Source organism: Eutrigla gurnardus, assembly GCF_963514095.1.
Source record: "Eutrigla gurnardus genome assembly, chromosome: 19".
Lineage (NCBI taxonomy): Eukaryota > Metazoa > Chordata > Actinopteri > Perciformes > Triglidae > Eutrigla > Eutrigla gurnardus.
The window spans coordinates 4,557,668-4,574,347 of NC_139930.1; the positions used below are offsets into that span (position 1 = coordinate 4,557,668).

Genomic DNA, 16,680 nt, shown 5'->3' on the forward strand with positions numbered 1-16,680 from the left:
TAGTAACAGTAGAGATGATGATTTTAGTCAATTAGTTTAATCAATAGTCAGCCGCCTTAAAAATACTGGCGGTAAGAGTCAAACATGCATCGGTGCTGAGTCGCCCCCTGATGGCCACTTTTAAGAAGTCTTCCACCTGAACAGAACAAACAACATAGTGTTTATTGTAGCTGTTCTTAATGTCTTACCAACGGTGAAGCTAAAATGTAAAGTTTGTTCTGAGAGCAAGGTAGACGAAAGGTCATGAGGTCATTGAAACTGAAAGAGTTTATCCTCTGAAGAGAGGGAGAATGATTAGGCCATTTGAGAAGTATATTTCACAGCCTGGTCTTCTAAAATTGATGTTCCCACACTGTGAAACTCCATTATGAATTATGTTTCAAGGGAAACGCATTACGTTTCCTCTTCACGTATCACAGACTCGTTTCAAAGAGGAGGTCGAAGTGGTGGATTGTTCAACTCAGGGCTCTCACTCAGGAGATTTCTGTTCAGTCACTATGTGAAGCAGGTCCTTTTGATGCTTAAAAATGAAATCATAAGCAAGTGGTGTTGTGGCCTGAACCTAATTATGGAGTTTTGTAGCTTTTTTTTATTGTTGTTTCGAACTGTTTAAAACTCCAACCAAAACATTTGAGAACTCATATTTTAACATCTACAGTACATGGTATTTTTACACAGCCTCTAATATGTGGCAAAGGGAATAGATTCTATTATGAGGCAAATCTCTACTTATTACTGTTATTTGTCTAATAAAAGCCTGCATAACGGCAGAACCAAAGCTGAGTAGAGAAGATGGATTGAAGGTGGAATATCCTGTAGTATAAAGACTCACATGGTCAATTCACATGGTGTAGTGGTGTAGTGTCCTGTACTGTAAACCGCCAGAAGAAGAGTATACCCACCTCTTCTTCTGGGGGTTAACAGTAGACCCACCTATCAGCCAGAAAGCCATTGGAATATATAGAAGAGTATAGCCACTTCCGCCTCTGCAACTTCTCTATCTACTTAGCAGTATCAACTACCACTACACCACTGTAAATCATTCCCACAGCATGATTTCCATCAGTAGAACGAAGTCGGGTCATACTCACCGATCTGCTGCTCTCAAGTTTCTATTATAGTTATTTCCAAACGCTTCAATGGAGCCACTTTTCAACCGCTAAGTTACAATCACTGAAACTATCACTATCAGCTGTCTCCCGGTCCAGCTGTCTGCCTGGACATGGACTTACTTTAATCTCATGTGTGATAGGACAAGAGCAAACACGATCACGACAAAAGATGCTTCCCTTAAAACGTAATGCACAATGTCGTTTCGTTGTGTGGGAATGCAACACTTCCTGCAGATGTTTCACATTAAAAGCCTACCCTCGTGTTCACAGGGGAATGGAAGGACAGCCTGTGTCTAATAAATCCTCAATGAAATGGTTTGACATTTCAGGAAATGTCAAGAGTTAGATGAGAACATTCATACCACTTTGATGTCTATGTGCTAAATATAAGCGTAGCTAACTAGGCTTAGGAAACAGCTAGCCTGGCTCCGTCTGAATGTTACAAATCAGCAGTGACTCTAAAGCTCACTAATTAATGAAGAGAGAAGCTGACAAATGGCTCTTTAATGAGGGGTTGTGCTGGATTATTTGTTGAACGGGACAACCGGAGTGTTCGTTGCCTGGTAACTGGTCCAGACTGTCACAGAACCCCATAAAACAGTGATTTGTTGTTTTTACACTTTGATCTTTGTAAAGCTTAAAGTTTCGAATTTGATCTGATGATTAATTTCTTTGATTAATTTCTTTGATTTGATACGATAGCATATAACATTTCAAGAAATAGTTAAACATACTTAATTTTATAATTACTATTATTTGATGACAAGTAAATTATTAATTCATTCAAGTAATCTTTTCAGAATTGTTTCCATAACAGAAAACATCTTTAAGCAATTTAACAATCATCATCATTGTATGAAGGAAACAAAGTTGAATGTCAGAAGTTTGCTTTCATCTCAGGCTCAATCACACTCACACAACTCAAGCTTTAAACCAGCAACTTGGAAACATCCATTGCGCTACTTAAATGTGTTTCGCATTCTGTAAAGAGGCTGGTAATGTGCTGATCCCAGTCCAGGTTTCATCTGCTGGATGAGATCCAGAACAGGTCCAATTGGCACGAAGCGTCAAAGGTATTCGTGGTGGAGGAGCTGCAGAGACAGGAAGAGAAAGTGGCGTCTCAGTGAAAAATGGACAGTGGATACAGTGGAAAAACATTCAGCAGGAAGAGTTATGAGAAAAGGTAAGTAATTGCATTATGTTCATTGTGAGAGCCATCTGTGATGTGCTTCCAACTCCCTAAAACCAGAACCAGTGGCGTGGTGAAGACCAAGCTTGTCCAACAACAGCAAACCTCAAACACATCCTCCCATGTAGCAAAACAAGTCGGGCTGAAATGCCCAGAGGCCTGACCGCGTCTTGAATGGTTTGGCATTCATTGTGGGGAAGGCGAAAACAAAAATACTACCCTCTTCCCCTCTCGACTGGAAGAACTATCATTCCCTTTGTGTGGGAAGGCCAGACTGCAACCCCTCAGCATCACAGCCGGACTCAAGTACTCTGGGTTCAGCTCGAAATTGGCACGTGGTTTTCAACCCTGACAAAAGGCTAATATTCCCTTCTGGAACAGCCACTGCCTGAAGAAGGCAATCATTGCCGAACTCACCGTGCCCTGGGAAGATGCACTTTGTGAAACATATGAGAGGAAAAAACAAAAAGACATCAACAGGTGGTAAACAACATGGGAGGGAAGGGCAGATCCAGGACCAGGCACAAGGCCCAGTAATAACAGAGCCCAGAGGCAGCCCCTGCTATTTCCACTAATTCCTTTGTGGGGTCCATATGTCGAGTTAGTTGAAATCACAAAAGCAGCAAACAGCTGCTGAAGAGGACCTCCACGCATGAGTAACCAATGAGGGACATGGACCTAACATTGTGTATTTAACGAGTCGGGAGTGACTGATAATGGGGAGGGTGAGAGTAGACTGGTTACCTGTCTGTCTCTACATGTCTCCCTGTGATAGACTGGTTACCTGTCTGTCTCTACATGTCAGCCCTGTGATAGACTGGTGTAATGGGAATTTTGGATGTTTGTACTTTATAATCAGAATATTTGTCAGGCTGACGCCATCCGCATCTCCTCATCTGACTGTTATGCTATGACGAAAATGAATGTCTGTTTGTAGATGATATGAACATGAGTGCCACATTGACATAAGATAATTTCAGGACTATGACGCCTGTGTTCTGTAAATCTTGACCTTGCCTGTACATCTTGTCTTTGTAAGATAGGACATGATCCGTCCTTTGGTTCCTCCTCCTTAAAAGGGAGACTGTTGTTGGACTCAGGGTCGTTCCTGCTGAGTCTGAACCTTTGTATCAGAAGGCAGGGGTGAACCTCCTCTGCAGATTAGAATACTTAGTGGAATAAACCTCGGAGAGCAAGCAGATCCTGGTTGTTGATCTTTATTGGGCAGATTCATTTTTCCACAACACTGGTTACCTGTCTGTCTCTACATGTCGGCCCTGTGATAGACTGGTTACCTGTCTGTCTCTACATGTCGGCCCTGTGATAGACTGGTTACCTGTCTGTCTCTACATGTCAGCCCTGTGATAGACCGGTTACCTGTCTGTCTCTACATGTCAGCCCTGTGATAGACTGGTTACCTGTCTGTCTCTACATGTCGGCCCTGTGATAGACTGGTTACCTGTCTGTCTCTACATGTTGGCCCTGTGATAGACTGGTTACCTGTCTGTCTCTACATGTCAGCCTTGTGATAGACTGGTTACCTGTCTGTCTCTACATGTCTCCCTGTGATAGACTGGTTACCTGTCTGTCTCTACATGTCAGCCCTGTGATAGACTGGTTACCTGTCTGTCTCTACATGTCTCCCTGTGATAGACTGGTTACCTGTCTGTCTCTACATGTCAGCCCTGTGATAGACGGGTTACCTGTCTGTCTCTACATGTCAGCCCTGTGATAGACTGGTACCTATGAAGACATATAAACTAAGCAACATGTTCTAAAAGAACCAAAGAAAATAGCTTCCTGACGGGACTAAAACTTTTAGTTCTATGAGACTCTGTTTCACTACTACTCAAGGCATTTTTTCAGTAGATGGTTTTGGACTCCAAAGACTTCTTCTTGAGTGCTTCAGTGCTTGTAACAGCTTTTACTTGGGTCCAGTTTCTGGCTACAGGTTTCCAAATATTGATTGGTTAAAGGTTTTGTCTCTTTGTGGACATACTGAACTTTAGGAAAAAGGAGAGAGAGAAGTTCTTGAGGAGCTCTACTGCACTCTGTTGGGTTCTGCTGTCTCCTCTGTATGGAGACTGACGAGCTGCCAGCTACTGTCTGCAGGCTGATGAGGCGGATGAATGAAGCCTGTGGTGAGCTGGTTGTTAGGGGAGAACAAGGCTGCAGGATAAACTATCTGACAGCTCGTCTCCTTCCTCCTCCCAAGACGTCAGCCTCCATCTGCTGCCTGCCTGCCAGCCTGACGGACGCCACCATCCAGACAAAGTGATTAGATAATTAAAGAAACACGTGAATATTAATTTAAGATGAGATTAAACATTGACTGTTTAGTGGAAGGACTGTACGGAGAGAGACTGGGTTTAGGAAGGCTTCGGATTAAAAGTTATGGATCATAAATCAGTTTTTTGAATTAAAAAACTTTATAAACTTTATTAATTAATTATTCTATGTATAATTAAATGTTAAAGGCATAGTTCGGAATTTTGGACATAAGACCTATTTTCCAAGTCAGCCGGTGTGTTCGAGACGTCTGGAGACGTTTTCAAGAAATTTCATTCAGTTCTTCTAGTTGCCGAGTTCGCTTGTGCTATGGCTAGCGCAAGTCAATGGTTCTAGTACCTCATACCGACTCCACAGTGCATCCGAGGCAAATCAATTAAAACACTAGACTGTCGATGTACATATCTGTGTTGATAGAATAATATTTGAAACAAAACTAACCTTGCAGTGCATGAGTCATCCATTTTTTGAGGGACTAGTTTCTCAGGAGCAGCGGAATTTTACTTTGCTCCGTCGGACTCAAAACTAAGACGCGCTGCTCGGAATCCAGCCGGTAAATACACACCTGAACACCGCCGATTTGTCGGCACTTATGCCCCCAAGGCTGTCTGAAAAGCCCTTGGACCTCACTCAAACACCGGCCAGCCCACGGCCACGCGGACCCACAATTACGCACCGCCGTAGACCTGTAAACCCCCAGACGCGTTGCGGGGAATCCCTCCGGTAAATAGAGACTTGACCCACGCCGAATATCGGGCCTCGTGCCCTCAGAGCTGGGTGAAAAGCCCTTGGAGCTCGGACCAACACCGGGCAGCGGGCGGCTCCGCGAATCCACACATGCGGAGTCTCCGTCGGACTCAAAACTCTAAGACGCGCCGCCCGAAATACTGCCCGTAAATAGGCAATCGAACCAGGCCGAATTGTCGGGACTCATGCCCTCAGACCTGCGTGAAAAGACCTCACGCAAACACCGGGCAGCCCACGGCCACGCGAACCCACAATTACGCACCGCGAACCCGAACCTCTTCTCCATCCGGAGAACCGTAAACCCTCGGACGCATTGCGGGGGATTCCCTCCTGGCACCACCAGTCTCCGTTTGTTCGGTCACGGTTCTCAGCTCCAGCGGGGGCTATCTCGGTCTCCACAGACGCTCATTCACGTTCTGCCCTTTGAGCATCCCTCTCGCGCAATTCTTCCTCTGTATATTCAGGCTCGTACAGGTACGGTTGGGTTTGGGTGGAAAAAAAACTCCTCATCAGAGTCTTCAAAAGTTTCAGTATATTCTCCAAAAGTGCCCATTTCTGTGAGATTGAAGAAACTAGCACTGCAGGCTACTCTGCGTCTGTAGCAATGACAGCAGGTAAACAAACTATTATAGAACCGGTAACTTATAAGTGCTAGGTGATATCAGTCCGCTGCTGCCATAGCCTACTAGGAAGTATGACACGCTGCTGCTGCTGCTGAGACATAAATCCTTAAAAATGCAAGGTTGGTTTTATTTCAAACATTCTATCAACACAGATATGTACATCGATAGTCTGCCGTTACAATTGATTTGCCTCGGGTGCACTGTGGAATCGGTATAAGTGTTTTTAATGCCATGCTAACTAGAACCATTGACTTGCGCTAGCCATAGCACAAGCGAACTCGGCAACTAGAAGAACTGAATTAAATTTCTTGAAAACGTCTCCAGACGTCTCGAACACACCGGCTGACTTGGAAAATAGGTCTTATGTCCAAAATTCCGAACTATCCCTTTAAGGTTTGTAATTTGGTTTTGGAAAGGACCATATCAGAATATGGATTATTATTATATTTTTTTATACATTTTGTAATGGATGTAGAAATGGTATATATAAAAATATGTTTTTAAAATAAATGCGCAAATTAAAAATATACATAAAATCGTACTCTCGTTACTCTTGTAAAGGGGCGTTCGCAACAGACTTTCAAAATTTGCGTTGCATTACTTGTGCAAGCTTCGTTGCGGGATAATTTGTTTATTCACGGGATTCGCTGGCGAGGAGGCGGGGCTTAACTCTGTGTAGACATGGACAATGTTTCATCATTCATGGCCAAATAACCACTATTGCTGCTTTGTACACTGAGAAACCCAACGGCATCCTGTCCAAGTTCATAACAGGGGCTCGATGGATTTCATAGAGCTGTGTTCAGTGTGAATAGTAAGCCACACATCGGCTGGTTTACTACAGCAGTATGCCCCCAAATCAAACAAATTTGTTGTGATTAAATTGCAATAAACGGTTAAAAATTATGAAAGTGAATTCAAAGTCCTGTCTTGTTTGTAATTTGGTCAAGCGAATAATTCGCATCGGTCAAGTTCTAACTTAACCTGACTCTCGCCAGATGAATTTCGTTCCACCTAGCTCCACTCACATCCATCTGGGATCGCTTCCGTTGGGAGTGATTTCGGCACCAGATTTTATGGATGAGCCAATCAGGACGCAGGGCGGGAGTTTAATAGATGTGACGAAGCGGAGAAGCGACTGTGAGACTGTTTTGATTCAGACAACAATGGCGGCTCGCATCGAGGAAGCAAGCGTCAACATTGATGCTGCTATTTCATCCGTGTTGTTGTGTTGCTGATTGCACTGCTGCTATATCCAAGATGTCGGCTGTTCTGTTTTGATTTTCCCTGCGTCACTCTCATCAGCGCCACGGGTTGGCTTCGATGTGAGTGGTTGAAGTAGCACGTCAATAAAGATGACGGACAAGTGTCTTATCCAATCATATGCAAGGATTTTTGATAAGGCCCAGCCTTCTGAAACACCTCTCCAATGGAGCGATCCCAGATGGATGAGTGGAGCTAGGCGGAATGAAATTCATCTGGCGAGAGTCAGGTTAGTTCTAACTTGCTTCTCCACTGGAACAGAATGTTTTATTCAATTCTTCACTCACATAGAACGGAAGTGAACGGATATTCTCCAACGCCGCGTCCTAATCAGGTTTAAAAATGTGAAGCTAAGTGTAAACTAATTCTAACTGTTTCTGTAAGTTTCAACATTGGTGTGTACATTCCCTCCCCCAGCATCAAACATTTCATTTCCTCTATTTTCTTTCCGTATCAATTTCTGGTGGAAACGTCTTTATTTTGTTAGATCCTGGCCCCGTGAACTCTTTTATTTTGGCACTAACCTTTTGGGTCTCATTTTAGAAACTCCATTTCCATTTTCCAGCCAGCGTGATTACTTTCCAACGTTCTGATCAGTTTCACCTCACCCTCATTAACCTAAACTCCCTTGTGTATTTAGTCTGTGTGATCCCCTTTTTCTTTGTCATGTAAATTCCTCGTGGTAAATGTTGCAGCATTATTATTTCCCCAGTATTAATCTCCAGTGTAGACCTGCTTATTTTTGTCTTTGCCTGGTGTTTTTGATACCGTTGCCTGTTTTCTTTGGAGTGAGCACATTTGTACGAAACCCAGCCCAAAGTATGTTTTATCAACCTTTGATATATGGAAAATATAAAGGTAAGACACAAGGTGACAATTAAATATAGACATAGAATGGAATATTAAGCAATAAGGTCATTCATCTAATTCACTTCAAACACCTGTACTTTAATAGCACATATGTTCTTTTTAGAGATTCAGAGACTTCTGCTCATACTCAAAAGCTTTCTGGAGAATATATTCAAGTACGTTTTTGAGAATAAAGTCTATATAAAATGTTCATAAGTGTTACACTAATAAAGTCATGCTTAAAAAAATCATATGTGGAGCCTGAGATGTTTGGAGTTTTTGGAGACTAAAGAGTTTTTAGTGCCTTAAAATAATGTTTCCAAAATAGTTTCAGTGGTTCATCACCTCAAAACAGTGTGAACGCCACTTCCACATTCGCTCTGCAGCCCTCTATCAGCTGTAACCGCACTATGTAACTTTGCCTTTTTGTAGTTCTAATGAGACTATGAATTTGACTGACTTGCTTTACGGCAAGCATTACAAAAGCCGGTAGGTGGAGGCTCTGCGTGGAGATCCATGGGAGAACACCCGGCAGGTGCGTGGAAGATACTTTGCAGCTAAGTAGTTTTTAAATTGGCATCATGGCAGAGCCTGCAAAGAAAAGGAGGTGTATAATGTCCGATGAGGCGAAGAAAAGAAAACGGGAGCATGACAAAGAAAGAGCTCGAACGAGAGTGAATATTGGACCGGCTCACACTCGTTGGCGAGAGCTGAAGGAGGCTACAAAATGCAAGACGGATGGTGACTTGGCTTTGTTGCTGCTGGACTTGTAAATAATACCGGTAATCATTTTTTTTCCAACAGTGTGCATCTGTGTACAATACATTGTTGATTATTTTATTGGCTCATGTTAGCTAAGGCGTTAGCTATTGTGCTAATATATATGTAACTATCGCTATGGCTCATGTTAGCTAATCTTAGCTACGGCGTTAGCTACTCTACCTTGTCACTGGACATCGTTCAAATCGTTCATCGTTTCCAGAGCCGGTTCTGCATACAAACAAATAACGTACGTGCGACGGTAGGCTGCGGTAGGCTAAATTATTTACCGAAGAGGAAAACTTCTTAAGTGTTGCTTTAATGTGAACTTGTGGATAATTTAGAATAAATATATAGCTGCAAATAGACAACATGTAGTTAAAACAAAAAAACACAAATGTGTTTCTGGAGGTGTTCTTTACCCCAAAAATGTCAAAACTGACACATGAGAAACAGCATTTACCTGATATGCCATCCTGCCTCAAGAAATACTGACTAGAGCCCCCAATATGTTTTTTCCTGCATCTTGACATAGTCCTCACCAAATGCCACACACCAGCTGTTTCAGGAAATTACTAAGGTATTTTTAAATTAAAGGATCAGAAAAAGGTTTATATCTTCAACAATAACTAATGAGTTTTGTCCTGAAATCCACTAGTAAAGTGCTTGTACGATCATCGTGACCTCAGTAGATGACCATCTATATTACAATATGAATATATTGGCTGTTATCTGAGGATATTTTAAGGATAAAACAGATTTGCAAATGTTTGTGACAGGAAGCTTTTTCTCACAGGAACCCTTTTTCAGTCTTTTTCAGTTTAGTTTTTCATCAATTTGCAGGAGAATAATAAACTCCACAAAAACATCTACTAAACCAGAAGGAAGACAGAACAGTACAGTTTCTGGTAAACAATTGTCAACTTCCATTTCTGACTGAAGGAGCGAGCAGGTGAGTCACAATGAAGATGTGACATTTGAGGGATTTGTTATCTTGTGGAAGGCTGCAAACATGAAGAGCAGATAGAAGAAACAGCTGAATTAAATATTGTTTCTGCCTGGATGTAAAAACATAGAAACTCCTTGCTAATTTTAAACTATGATTAAGTATGCCATAACATATAAATAATATGGCCAAGTTAGCTAAAAATATGTGTAATTTCGTGGCTCTCTTTCCTGCAGGTGGATTAACTTTAAAGTAAATTTAGCTTCGGCTAAGCTCCATCCACAGCTACTCTATCAAGCTGTCAGAGTGATCATGGAGCCCATACTGTCACTCCTGATTAAATGATCTACGCTGTGGAAAAATGCAAATGTCACTCCAGAAAGAAGCAGCAAAGGCATCACAGTGAGATGAAGGAGGACTAAAGGGGTCCTACATGTAGTGGTGGGCCTGGCTCTCCAGTGGGACCTGCCAATACAAACGTCCAAGGTAGCGATGTAGTTGTTTTGCCAAATCCATCTGAATTGGGTAGCAGTTCCTGAAGTCAATGCAATGACAATGACACAATAACAATTGGGCTTCAACACTCACTTTATGATGGCATAACTCCCAACTCCAACTTTAAGTGGATCTCCCCCTTTAACGGCGTCATCAACCATTCTGGTACCCGTGAGTATACCTGCCGTACTGAAGTCTGAAGAGGTTTGATTCTGGTCTCTGTATGGTCTGGTTTCTGAGTGAACAACGGTTCTTATCTTCTCGGTGATAGAGATCCACATTAGCAGGCTGTTTCCAGGTCTCCACTACACCTTCAGAGTCATCGTCCTCAATCACTCGGTGTGCCAGTATTGAGGAGATCCTCCCAGACGTTCAAGAGGTCCACATGATACCTTTGCTTCAGTTTCCCAGCAGCTTGCTGCAGGTGGAGGGCAGAAGCAACAAGACCTTGAATCCTCTTCCCTCTATTGCTGAACTTGTTTGGGTCCCTCGGTTCCATCCTTGCCCAGATGACTACATAAGTCTGAGCTCAGGTTTTTGCCTGAGCATGTCCCATGACAAAACCCGATACATGCATCTTCTGACACAAGGTCACAAGATTTTACCCTTACTAAGGAGGTCATGAAAATCCCTTCCCAAGGCATCTTCACTGGTAAATCCTTTACTAAACTTATACTGTCTTCAGACTTTCTGTTTCCTCAACTGTAAGTTCAAGCCGTGGTTCCGGCTTAGCGTCACCATGTACATATATAACCTCGGTTTGTTGATTGTCATCAATAGCACAAGGTACAATACCTTCATATGAATGACGGGTAACAAATATCACTATTCCACAATGTGTAACCATGACTGGCTTAAAATCAAAAGCAGCCTTAAAATGAAGGAAATCTGCAACGACTGCATGCAAGTCTGGAACAGATAGTGGTGTCATCAGTGTCAGGCTCCCTGGGCTTTACAATGAGAATTTTTTTTCTTTTTTTTTTGTGAAGCCCTTAATCTTTCTGACACAATCTAATCATAATAAAATGTAAATAATTCAATTCCCAACCCCACCAAGCATTGCTGCTGCCTGTGTGTGGGGATGTAGGGAGCATTAGCGACTGGGACTGGGTAACTTCCTCTTCTAGCCTATATGTTACGGGTCCCAAATGTGGGACCACAGCAACAGAGATAAACACCTGAAAAATACAGGAAAAAATAAGTTAGAGAGAGAGACGTACTTGTTTAGTTCTTCATCCAGATTACATCTGTTTATTAAATGTGTGAATCAGAATTTCATACATCCATAATAATTAATTCATGGTTACATTCACATTATCACTTCTTAACAAAATGACATTCATAGTTCATGCTCAAGTGTAATTTCTAAAGCTCCATATCTCAATAGGAGTACAGCCAAAATAATCACTTTATATTTTGATCCAAACCACAATGAGTGTAGAGTTCAATTTAACAGGAATATCCACTCTATTTAAAAATAGCTATGTTTAGCTGCCTGAGAAGCAGTGTTGTGGGTAACGTGTTACAAAGTAACTCTAATTACTTTTTCGTGTAACGTGTAACGTAACACGTTAGTTTTGTGCGTCAAGCAATCAGTAACTTTGTTATTTTAAAAAAAAAAGTAATCCGTTATTTTAAGAATTTCTCCGGATACGGAAAGGGAAAATCCCGACTGCAGCCTGCTTTTTGGAGAAGGGGTTGTAGCCGATTCCGTGGTCTGTCCAGGAACATGGTCTCTGGCACGGACCAGTGGTCACAACCACTAGGGGTGCTAAAGACACTGGTCCCTGTGGTCTGTGAAGCAGCTTTAGTATTTTCTCCCCTTTCCAGTTGTTTTGGCAGCACTGTTAGCTGGATAAATGTCAGAGATCATATTCTTTTGTCTATAAAATACACTATATCAGAATTATTAGGATTAATATTGTTATATTATTATTGATTATGAAGATCCGTGTGGTAGGGACCAGCTGGTCTCTGGCACGGCCAGTGGTCACAACCACTAGGGGCGCTAAAGACACTGGTCCTGACCAGTGGCACAGTGGTCGTGATCAGCTGCTCTGTGATCTGTTCTGTTGTTTGGACCAGCTGAATGATTTGTAGAGTGTTTGTTTGTATTTAGTTTTAACACAACTTTTCCCTTTTCTCATTGTGTTAGCAGAATAGCCTAAATGTGAGAAGCCATAATCGTTTGTCTATCCAATGTTATTGATCACTTTTATTAATAGAAAACATAATAACAATGATTCAATTATTATTATTAGTCGTAGTTGTATGAGTAGTACTTTCAATTATGCAGGTCCGTGTCAATCGATCAGGACCACTTAGCCTAACTCCTTATTGGAGAGAACTGAAGATTAATTTTCAGTTGGTTTTTCGATCATGCCATGGCTGCATGATCACTGCCTCTAAACCAATGAAATGAAGGAAACGGTTGGTGATTAAGTTCCTGGCCAATCAGGAGCAATTTCTAATTTTGATGCCAGGTGTGATCATATTGATCATATGCCATATGTCTTGTCTATGTCTTTGACTATAGCCTAACTGAAATTTATAAACAGTAAATGTCAAACCAGTGTTCTTAACAGATGTCATTCTTAAAGGAATTTAAATAAATGCTAGACAGCGGGGAGAGGAAATCCAACAGGATGTTCCTTTGGCAAAACCCTGGGGGACACCATGCCCTGAAAACAATCCTTAACGGAAAGCCAACATGTTTCAATGAGAAACACGTAAGTAATATTTTTTTTAAGTAATTTCTTAAAAGTGGTAATTTTGTCAGTGTATGAATAAATGTTTATTTACCCTTACTATGTCCAACAGATGAATGACCTCATTGATGTGATAAAGCCAACGTTGTCGTTGGATTACAGCCTCCTCCCAAACATCGACTTCATCATTGATGTCATGGTGCCAGAGGTATGTTCCAATTTTAGTTGAACAAGGACATAAAGGTATCCATAAATGTCACCATTCTAACAGAATGTAGCTTACTGTTACTTGATCACCCAAACATATAATTACATCTGTTAATTTAACATTAATGAAGCTGGTAATGTGTCCTCTTGTGTGTTTGTTTTTCCTGTTGTCCTGAACTAAAATGTTTTCTTTTATGCAGACCACAATTGACATCCTGGTGAGATTGGAGGGTTTTTCCAGATTTTATTCAGAATAAATCCTTGGAACGATCATTGAGTGATCAGGTGCTGGATCAATCAAGAAAATTCAACTCTTACTTTTGTTACTGTACTGTAGGCTACTTAAGTTGAATTTTTAATTAAACTTTTACATTTTTGTATTTCCGTTTGCTGTTGCTTTGTCACTCAACTCTACATTTTTTTTCCTCCACTACATTTATTTGACATTAGTTTCTAGATCAAGATTTGATACAAAGGGTAATGTGACAAGCTAAAATGCAACACATTGGTAAAGTTTAAACCAGTCAGGAAGACACGAACCTGCATAATCCATAGTAGTAGTCCTACAACTAATAATTGAATCATTGTTACTCTGCCATCAGGAAGAAGACTCCGTGTGCCAGACTGAAGTTATCATTTGTCCTGACTTCAATCAAGCTGTTGAACAACTTAACTGTTAAAATGTAGTCAGGGCTCCAGACTAACATTTTTCACTAGGAGCACAGTGGCCCCTAACTTAAAATTTTAGGGGCGCAAGCAGAAAATTTAGGAGCGCACACCGAAATCGACTTGCAAAGTTTTCCTATAATTTTCACTGTATTACTGATAAATGCTTTGACAATAAATGCAGAAACTACAATCTTATAAATTAATATTTTATTGTGCAACAGTTTTAACAACATTAATCAGTTAAACAGGCTTTTTTTGCCACGACCGTCTCCTCACAGTCTGAGTCGGACTCATTCTCGACGTTTGTGTCCTCCGGAACATTGGGCCCTAGTTTCGTGGCGCAGCGCAGGGCGGCGCAGGGTGGCAGAGCCGGCGCAATGCAAGTTTCGACCCGCGCAGCCTTGCGCACCGTCAGTTTGGCAGTTTGGTGGATCGCCTGCGCCAAGATGGGTGTGGCGGCGCAGCAGGGGGAGGCGTCACAGATTCAGCTTGGCGTAGCGGAAGTTTCGTGGCAAAAAGCCTCACCGAGACTGCGCTGAAAGCTCGCCAGCTCCTACCTGGTCTACTTTCGGCGCAAGGCGTAAATAAAGTCCATTCATTCAATGCGAATCACAGCTGGCGGAGTGGAAGTTTGGCTGACGGCGCGCAGTGCGTACACGTCACCGAGACCTCACAGGCAGGTTTCCACAGTTCCAGGCACATTTAAATGCAATACATAATCACAACAAACACTATTTAATGCAACTAATTGAATCAACACGTGAATTTATATCTATATAGATTGTCCCGTCACATCTGACGTCAGATCAAAGGCGGATGGCACGCGTAACGGAAACTCAGCCTCTCGGACCAAAACATCTCCCTCTCTCTCTCCTGTTTTTTATAATATGGGCATTGTTATTATTATGATACGCGCGCACAGCGCGTGATGAGCGTGGTGGGAGCGGCGGCGCTGCTTCTGTCATCGGGTTGTCAAGTGACGGAACTTGCACTGAACCTCCCCTAACGCATTAAAGTAGAGGAGAGGAGCTCATTTGATTGGTGAAGATCTGAATCGGCTGTATTAATTCCAGTCCACGCCTCGTCTCCTCCTCGTCTCCCACTCACGCCTTCTTCTCCTCCCTCTTTCCCACTTGCGCCGGTGGGCGAGACGGGAGGTGTGCCTGCGCGAGCCTGCGCGGTGCACGAAACTTGCAAAGTCCAGGCGGACACACCCCGTCGGCGCGGCGCAGGTGCGCTGAAAGCTGACTGCGCCTGGTCTACGAAACTAGGGCCCATTATGTTTAACACAACTGGGTAGAAAGTACGAGCTGATAGTCCGCTACGCTGCCATTGTCCATTGTTTTGATGCCGGTATGTGAAATCTGTGGATTCGCGCAATAACCCCAAAGAACCGCCTCTTTTCACATATTAGCCTATCACAGTGGTCATTCGCCCCCCCGCTCTCACGCACATTGGCCAGCCGTCTCCTTTCTTCTTCTATTGGAGTTAATGTCGGTTGGCAAACCAGCTCATTTTTGCATTACCGCCAACTAGTGGGCTGTAAGTTTGTCAGCAACAAAAAATATAAAAAAAAAAAAAAAACAGCAAATTTACTGGTCGCGCATGCGCGAGTAGATTAAAAATTTACTCGCACTGTCACAGATTTAAGTCGCAAAATGCGACCATTTGGTCGCAGTCTGGAGCCCTGGTAGTGTGATCCATATTTTGATTTGTTTTTATAATTGTTTTTTGTGTCTGTTAATTTCTGTGAAGCAACAAATTAGCAACAAAGCACTGTGCCCAAGGCAAATTTCCCCTCGGGGACAATAAAGATATTTCTATTCTATTATGATTTCTATTAATAGTAAAAATATTTGTCAAACAAAATAATTATTTTGATTTATTTTTACATTTATTCAGCACAGTGTTGCCAACACAATGAGAAAAGGGATATGGTGTATTAAATGTACAATAACTACTCCAAAGACCACTCGGTAAGACAACAGGCAGATGACAAGGACCATAAGACAGACCAGTGTCTTTAGCGCCCCTAGTGGTTGTGACCACTGGCCGTGCCAGAGACCAGCTGGTCCCGACCACACGGATCTTCATAATCAATAATAATAACAATATTAATCATAATAATTCTGATATAGTGTATTTTATAGACAAAAGATTATGATCTCTGACATTTATCCAGCTAACAGTGCTGCCAAAACAACTGGAAAGGGGAGAAAATACTAAAGCTGCTTCACAGACCACAGGGACCACAGCGCAGATCACTGAGGAGCTGGTCAGGACCAGTATCTTTAGCGCCCCTAGTGGTTGTGACCACTGGCCCTGCCAGAGACCAGTTGGTCCGTGCCACAGAGCTACTGGTGGCGACCACTGAGGAGCTGGTTAGGACCAGTGTCTTTAGCGCCCCTAGTGGTTGTGACCACTGGTCCGTTCCAGAGACCATGGTCCCTGGACAGACCACGGAATCGGCTACAACCCCTTCTGCCTTTTTGTCAGACAGTAGTGCTTCAATACCCCACCACCCTCCAGCGCACCCGTGGAGTCTCGTTCTTACTCCCAGGAGAAATCGACTGTCGGACAGACGTTTCGAAAATCTTCTTCCGCTACGTTTTAATCACTACTTTGAAGAGTAAATGTAAGTGGACGATGGTAAAGTGAATTTAGGCCTGTGACACTTGAATAGTAGTTTAGTTCGGCTATTAGGCTGTTTGTCATTTTCCTGTGTGCCAGTGAGCGATTTTATTCGGCCTGTTATCATTTTTGTTCGACATAGATCCAGCTGTTAAAATGTCTGTTAGATCGTTGACTGGTCATTCATTTCTAA

The 16,680-nt window shown here is 42.4% G+C and overlaps 1 protein-coding gene and 1 long non-coding RNA gene across 2 annotated transcripts in view; one reads left to right on the plus strand and one right to left on the minus strand.

Annotated features, from left to right (window-relative positions):
• The window catches only part of LOC311029323 (uncharacterized protein), a 482,663-nt gene that overhangs the window by 324,718 nt on the left and 141,265 nt on the right, over positions 1-16,680 (minus strand). The gene's annotated exons all lie outside the window — the stretch shown is intronic.
• Positions 12,854-13,596, plus strand: LOC311029739. Its single transcript, XR_014598910.1, has 3 exons — positions 12,854-13,001; positions 13,093-13,188; positions 13,388-13,596. It is a non-coding gene; the product is annotated as an uncharacterized lncRNA (long non-coding RNA).